We start from the raw sequence: 8,236 nt of genomic DNA on the forward strand, positions 1-8,236 counted from the left end.
ACAGCAGTGTTAGAACTCATCACTTTTGATTTCGATGCCTAATTTAATAGCAGCTTCAAAACAGAACTGGAGATGGAGTGTTTTCATCTAAATTCTGTGCACGTTCTGCCACGTCACTAGACATGCCCAGGCACATTTCTAGATCTGCACATATGTTTTTCTCAATATTTACATGTCCAGAATCTGCAGATGGAAAAGCAGCTTTGTCCTCCATCCCTTCCCTGAGTCGGGTCTTGTTCTGGGTGTCTTCTGCAGACACACACACCTTCCACCTATTCTTTCCCATCCAGACAGGCTGGCCCATAGGGATATCACCAGTCTGGCTCCTGACTGCCCCCAGCTGGTGGCACCATCAGCAGGAGGAGATGGGTGAGGGAGTGCTGTGTGCAGAGGAAGGCAGAGGTGCTTATGCCACATCTGGCTCCTACCCAGTTCAAGAGGTGTGACTGCATCCCGCTCCCAGTGGATGGCTTTCCATGGTTGCTACTCTCACTGGGTGCCCAGGACCTTCCTTTTCCGAGACCCTCTAGGCCTAGAAGAGGAGCTTCTGGTTCTGCAGGATGTATCTTTAGCCTCAGAACCTCAGCCTATGGCTCTGTAATTATTATCAGTGATGTCAAAGCTCAAACTTGGGATCTCATGCATGAACTCTACCATACTCTACCACTGAGCCACCTTGCTGGAGCACATTGTTGAAAGAGTGAGATGGAGGCAGAAACAGAGAGCGCGAGCAAACATGAAACACAGCTCACAGAGGTGGCGGACAAGTCAGAGTGGTGCTGGTGGGGCCCATGGCCTAAGGGAGGCTGCTTTGTCTCTGAACTCTGACTCATACCAGCAGGTCCAGCCTACCGAAACAAAATGTCTTCAAACTTGAGAATTCCTTAAAAGGGGAAAAATCTCAAACTCAGGCTTGAATCTCAACTGGGAATAATTAGTCTCTGAAGCCTGGGTATCTCCAGCAATGCCTCTGAGACCCACAGGGTGATCTTTAACCTGGAAAATGGGAAAAAAACCACATTTACAAAAGGCCTTTCTGTGGGCAGGGAGAGAAGAGCTGATCTATCTTGATAGGCCTTTGCAGAAGGTCAGGGGCTGGGGAATCGGGCTGTAGTGCAGCAGATTAAGTACAGGTGGTGCTAAGAGCAAGGACCGGTGTAAGGATCCCGGTTGGAGCCCAGGCTCCCCACCTGCAGGGGAGTCACTTCACAGGTGGTGAAGCAGGTCTGCAGGTGTCTTTCTCTCCCCCTCTCTGTCTTCCCCTCTTCTCTCCATTTCTCGCTGTCCTATCCAACAACAACGACATCAATAAAAACAATAATAATATCTACAACAGTGATGATGATGAGAATAATAATAATAATAATAATAATAATAAGGCTGGGGAAGATGGCAAGTGTTAAGCTGGTGTGGACACAGATGAAGTTCCGTCCCTCTCCTGAAGGGGTCAGCAAAGACCCAGGTAGGGTGGAGCCGTCTTGAGTCCCAAATTAATTACCAAAATTCTAATTACCAAATTCTAGGGGGACAGTCTCAGCCTAAGTGTTGTGTGATTCCTCCTCTTGGACCTTGACAGCCCTTGACCTGCCTAGCAATATTTGGGTGGGTCCTGGATGTTGGAGAATGGGGAAGTATGTGGGTAACATGAAAGGGAGCAGATCCGGAGAAAGGCCTGGGTAGACTGGTGTGTGTATGTGGGGGGTGAGGGCATGAGTGTGTGAGCTCCCCAATCCTGTTCTCAAGGACACATTCCCTAGGGTTGTTATATCCCAGCCAGAGCCTGCAATGAAGCCATCAAAGCTAATCAGATGATTTCCGCAATAAATGCAATTCTGGATGAGAAATGGGGATGCAGGAAACAGACTAATGGTTCTAATGTTCTCCCTCAACCTTTCTCTCCCAATAAAGTGCAGCCATCTGACTCCTTGTTTATGTGTCAGGAAGATGATGAGTCTTCTGAGAAGCTCTTAGGAGTGATCGTCCTGCTCCTCTGTCCCTTGGGCCCAGCAGGCTGAATGTGGACAGTAGGAGTCATGACTAAGATAGGCAGCAAGTCGAAACTCACCCCTTGGATGAGCATCTGATTTCCCACCCACATTAAAAAATATTTATTTATTTATTTTCCCTTTTCTTGACCTTTTTTAAAATTGTTGTTGTAGTTATTATTTCTATTATTATTGATGTCATCATTGTTAGATAGGACAGAGAGAAATGGAGAGAGGAGGGGAAGGCAGAGAGGGGGAGAGAAAGATAGACACCTGCAGACCTGCTTCACTGCCTGTGAAGCGACTCCCCTGCAGGTGGGGAGCCGGGGGCTAGAACTGGAATCTTTACACTGGTTCTTGAACTTTGTGCCACGTGCGCTTAACCTGCCGTGCTACTGCCTGACTTCCCCCACTCACATTTTTAATACTTAGTACCTCTATTTTCTTTAATTCCTTTATGGGTACAATTTCTCATCTCCCTGTGATAGGTGTCTGCAACAGTACTTCTGATCTTGAATGAGGAAAGTCTGACTACACCTGGTTGAATATACACAGATTAGCATGCACAAGGGCCTGGGGTCAAACCCCCCAGTCTCTGCCTGCAGGGGGAAAAGATTCACAAGCGGTAAAGCAGTGCTGCTGGTGTCTCTTTCTTTTTCTCTCTTTTTCTCTCCCTCTCTACCCCCTTCTCCCTTCTTGATGTCTCTGTCTCTATCCAATACATAAATAAAACATTAAGAAACAGAGCGAGATACGATATCGCACGCACACGCACACGCACACACACGCCCACAGCTTACTATATGTAGTGGACTGGAAATATGTCCACAATTATCTGATATTTCCTTCAAAAGATGGGGCTTACTTTCCCTCATCTATATATCAGATGCACTAAGTGACTTGCTTTTAATGTACAAGATGTGTCAGAAATGGGCTGGGGAGACAGTGAAGTGGCACACCGGACTTTCATATAAGAGGTCCCCAGGTTCAACTCCTGGTATCACCAATAGTTGGAATTGAGTGGTGCTTTGGTCAAAAAAATACAAGAACGATGTGGCAGAAAGGATAATTCATGATGTTTAAGCTTCGGACTTGAGTGACCGTTGGTAAGTTCTTCCCTCTCTCTCTTTCTTTCTGTCTTCCTTTCTTTCTCTGACTCTTTCTTTCCACTTTTATTTCTTTTTTTCTTTTCTTCCACCCGAATTATCACTGGGGTTCTGTGCCAGTACAATGAATCCACTGCTATCAGCCCCTTTTCTTTTCTTTCTTTTTTTTTTTTAATGCGGACTCCTCTCAGTAATTCTTTTTTTTCCTAAAATTTTACTCTTTCTTTCTTTCTTTCTTTCTTTCTTTCTTTCTTTCTTTCTCTCTCTCTCTCTCTCTTTCTTTCTTTCTTTCTTTCTTTCTTTTCTTTTTTATTCCCTTCTTCCTTCATTTCTCCTTTTTAAATGGATAGGACAGAGAGAAATTGAGAGGGGAGGGGAAGACAGAGAGGGAGAGAGAAAGAGATACACCTACAGACCTGCTTCACCGCCTGTGAAGTGCTCCCCCCACCCCACCCCCGGCAGGTAGAGAGTGGAGGCTTGAACCCCGGGTCCTTTTACATGATAACATGTGCACCCGAGTGCATCACTGCCTGGCCCTCGACCTTAAGTCCTAATGTCATTTCTTCTCTTTTTACTCACTTGGGCAGCCTGATTTGGGGAATGCCAGCTGGATGTTAGATGGCCACTTAAGCAGACATAAGGTCATACAGTGAAGAGCCAAGACTCCTGCCAACGACCAGGTGACAGAGCCACAAAGAAACTGCTGTTTCTTTATCAACACTCTGATGCCAGGGTCTTATGCTCCCCAGGGCACTCTCTTCTTGAAGTGAGCAGAGACAGAGCAAGTCGTCCTCAGGAGCCTTTATCTATTGACAAAGGACACGGAAGGGCTTCTATGACAAGCCTAATTTCAGAGCTTGGATTACAGGTTTGCTGCTCTGTCCTGCTTGGGTCACCTGGTAGGGTCAGAGGCTGTTTGACCCTAGAGGATTTATTTCTACTGCCGATAGAAAGCCCTCAACATTCAGATGCTTGAGGGATTTGTTTGACAAGCACTACTGTGGCTTAGGCCATGCCTCTTCCCAGCAGCCCCTCTTTAGTGACTGATTGATGGGTAGTAAGGAGTCTTCCCCTCTCACCCCAACTCAGGAGAGCCCTGAGGGGCTGGCTCATCTCCAGATCCTCCTGAAGGACCGAGAGGTGGTCCGGTGAGAGCACTGCAGCTGAACCTCCCTCTCTCAGGTGCTGGTCCCTAAAACACTCCTGAAGAAACTTCCGGCATGGAGTTTCCATCCTGCAGTCTGCTTCCTGGGGGACCCCGGTGGAGACAGTGGGTATCAGGACTATTCTAAGAAGACAGATGATGGGGCGGGGTGGTGGTGGTTTAGAGATGGGTTACTGGCGGTGGAAACAGTGGGTATCAGGACTATTCTAAGAAGACAGATGATGGGGCGGGGTGGTGGTGGTTTAGAGATGGATTACTGGCCACCCAGCTTGATACTGAATGCAAGCTTCAGTGCTTGCTACTCAGTTAATCAAGACATGCAAGAATGAGTCTGATCAGGTGTTAAGAAACCCGAGAAGATGACAGACTCCTGTCTCAGAAAAATTGCAGAGCTGGGGGGTGGTGCACCTGGTTGAGTTAACATAGTGTGTAAGGGCCTGGGTTCGAGACCCAGTCTCCACTTGAGAGGGGGATTTTCTTTATTTTTCCCCCTTTAATATTTATTTATTTATTTTATTTTATTTTTTACCAGAGTACTGCTTATCTCTGGCTTATGGTGGTGCAGGGGATTGAACCTGGGACTTTGGAGCCTCAGGCATGAGAATCTCTCTCCCCCTTTTTTGCTTCCAGGGTTATTGCTGGGGCTCAGTGCCTGCACTATGAACCCACTGCTCCTGGGGGCCATTTCCCCCCCCTGTTTTGTTGCACTTGTTGTTGCTGTCATTGTTGTTGGATAGGACGGAGAGAAATTGAGAGAGGAGGGGAAGAAACAGAGGGGGAGATAAAGATAAATACCTGCTGACCTGCTTCACCACTTGTAGATGGGGAGCCAGGGTTTCAAACAGGGAAACTTATGCAGGTCCTTGTGCTTCTCGCCATGTGCGCTTAATCTATTGCACTACTGCTCAGTCTTGGAGAATCTTTTTATATAATCTTTCTGCTATCTACCCTGTGTGTGTGTGTGTGTGTGTGTGTGATCTTCACGAATGATGAAATAATGCTACAGCTCTCTCTCTTTCTCTTCTCCCATTCCCTCTCAGTTTGTCTTTATCATAAATAAATAAATAAATACATAAATAAATAACTACTATCTCATTCTCAGAAGGTTGGGGTGCAGGGCTTATAAAGGGGGGATGGAAGAAGCTGGCACACCCGGTTGAGTCCCTATTACAATGTGCAAGGACCTGAATTCAAGGCCCCAGTCTCTACCTGCCTGGGGGAAGCTTCACAAAAGGTGAAGCAGTGCTGCAGTTATCTCTTTCCCTTTCTATCTCCCCCCTCTCAATTTCTCTTTGTCTTTATCAAATAATTAATTAATTAAATATTTAAAAAAGAAGAGTAGATCAATGAGGGAGAAAGCATCTAGTCCTCAGTCCTCTGACTGAGTCCTCTGGCTTTCTTTCTTTCTGGCTGCTGAAAGTGGTCTGGTTAGGCGAAAACAGTTCACCAGATGTGGGTGGTCTTGTCCCTTGTTAAATTTAGAGTTAACCTAGTGAAACAATCCCTCCCTCTGTGGCAGACTCCTGCTCAACATCACAGGAAGGCTGGAGGCGTCTGTATTCTGTTCTTGCTGAGCCAGATTTGAAGACAAGCTTGGGAGCCAGACTGAACCCAAGGCAAGACAGGACCACCACATCCCCTAAAAATGCCTCCAAATCCTAAGCCTCTGCCATGTAGTCCAGAGAATATTAGGAAATGACTGACTTCGCAAGCATGAAGTTTTGCCTTAAAGATAGTTGGGCAGTGTGGGCGCACCTGACTGAGCGCAAGTTGCAGTGTGTAAAGCTTTCTTCCTACAGGTGGGGAGTGAAGGCTCAAACCTGGGTCCTTGTGCATTGTAATATGTGCACTCAGGAGCACCACCATCTGGCCCCATGTTCCTCTTTTTTTTCTTTTTGATATTCATTTATTTAAAGTAATTTTTAAATTTTTAAAAAATTATTTATTCTCTTTTGTTGTCCTTGTTTTATTGTTGTAGCTATTATTGTTGTTGTTGGATAGGACAGAGAGAAATGGAGAGAGAAGGGGGAAGACAGAGAGGGGGAGAAAAAGATAGACACCTGCAGACCTGCTTCACCGCCTGTGAAGTGACTCCCCTGCAGGTGGGGAGCCGGGGGCTGGAACTGGGATCCTTACGCCAGTCCTTGGGCTTTGCGCCACCTGCGCTTAATCCGCTGTGCTACCGCCCGACTCCCTAAAGTATTTTTTAAATACAGTTTTAATCTTTATTTATTTATTGGATAGAGACAGTAAGAAATTGAGAGGAAAGGGGAAGATAGAGATGAAGAGAGACAGAGAGACACCTGCAGCACTGCAAAGCTTTCCTTGTGCAGGTGGGGATCAGGGACTCGAACCTGGGTCCTTGTGCATTGTAACATGTGCACTCAACCAGGTGTGCCACCACCCAGCCCCTAAAATATTTTTATTTATAAATACTTTACTCATTTTAATGAGACAAATACAAAGAGAGAGAGAGACCAGAACACTGCTCAGCCCTGGCTTATATTGGTGCTGGGGGTTGAACCTGGGGCCTCAGAGTCTCAGGCATAAAAGCCTTTTGCAGAACCTTTATGGTATTCCCCCAACTCTGGGATAATTTATTTTTTTAAATTATCTCAGGCATCATAAATATTTCTTTTTAAATAAGATAGTCCAGAGAAATGTCTAGTGACAGAAAGAAAGGAAGAAATCTTTCTTTTCTTTTTTTTTTTTTTAACACAGAAAGAAAGGAAGAGAGTATGAAAGGAAGGAAGGAAGGAAAGAAGGAAAGGAGGAAGGAAGGAAGGGAGGAAGGAAGGAAGAGAGAAAGCCTCCACGTCAAGCCTGGGAGACAATGCCCAATAGAGAGGGTAAGAGGTCCTCATTAGTTGCACTTCTGTAAAAGACAGGATCTGTGATACATACACAGTGATCCTTCTTGCGTGTGGGTAGTGCCCAGGGAACAAATGTCAAACCTGGAAGAAATTTATTTAGTTAGTTAGCTATTTATAAAATGGAAGTATTGACAAGACCATAGGATAAGAGGGGTACAATTCCACACAATTCCCACCACCAGAACTCCATATCCCATGCCCTCCCTTGAAAACTTTCCTATACCTTATCCCTCTGGGAGTATGGACCCGGGATCATTATGGGGTACAGAAGGGGGGAAGGTCTGGCTTCTGTAATTGCTTCCCTGCTGAACATAGGCATTGACGGGTTGATCCATACTAACCTGGGAGAGTTCTATGCAACCAATTTTCTAATGAAATGAGAGCAACTTTCTTCTTACCTGGAGTAAGAACCTGGAGGCAAAGGCAATTATACTTTTGAATATTTTTTTAAACATATTTTTTTATTTTATTATTATTTAAAAATATTTTTATTTATTCCCTTTTGTTGCTCTTGTTGTTTTATTGTTGTAGTTATTGTTGTGTCACCAGCCAGCCTCCAGTTTCTTCTTTTATTCATGGATGGTGTGTGTGTGTGTGTGCCATGTAGCAAACTCAGGCCCATCAGGTGTCTTCATCCTTATAAAAACCCATGCATATGTGAGACACTTTGCACACAGGGCATTATCTGCATTTTACACATGAGAACACAGAGTTGTAAAGAAATGGGATTACTGTCAAACCTTAGGTAGTCAGAGTTCGTCAGCACTAGGTGTCCCTAAATCAAACGCTCTTAACTCCCATTTGTATGATTTCGCTAAGGAAATGAATAAAACGTGATGAGCTCACAGGGTTTAGTGTCCTGATGCAACACACCTGTGAGAGCAGCAGGGTGTCCAAATGCAGTCTGGACATGCCGTATTAAGGCAGCTGTAAGGGTTTCTTCTGGTCTTGCCTCCAGGTGGCAAGACTCCTCTCTAATCTCAGTCTAGGCTGCCCCCCATGAGGTGCCCACCTGCCCTTTCTCTGGCTTCCTTTTTGAGCACCCCACTCCCTGCAATTTTATATGCCAGCCTTAGGATTTTTTTTTTTTTTGCTATTCTTTTACTT

Source organism: Erinaceus europaeus, chromosome 16, assembly GCF_950295315.1.
Source record: "Erinaceus europaeus chromosome 16, mEriEur2.1, whole genome shotgun sequence".
Lineage (NCBI taxonomy): Eukaryota > Metazoa > Chordata > Mammalia > Eulipotyphla > Erinaceidae > Erinaceus > Erinaceus europaeus.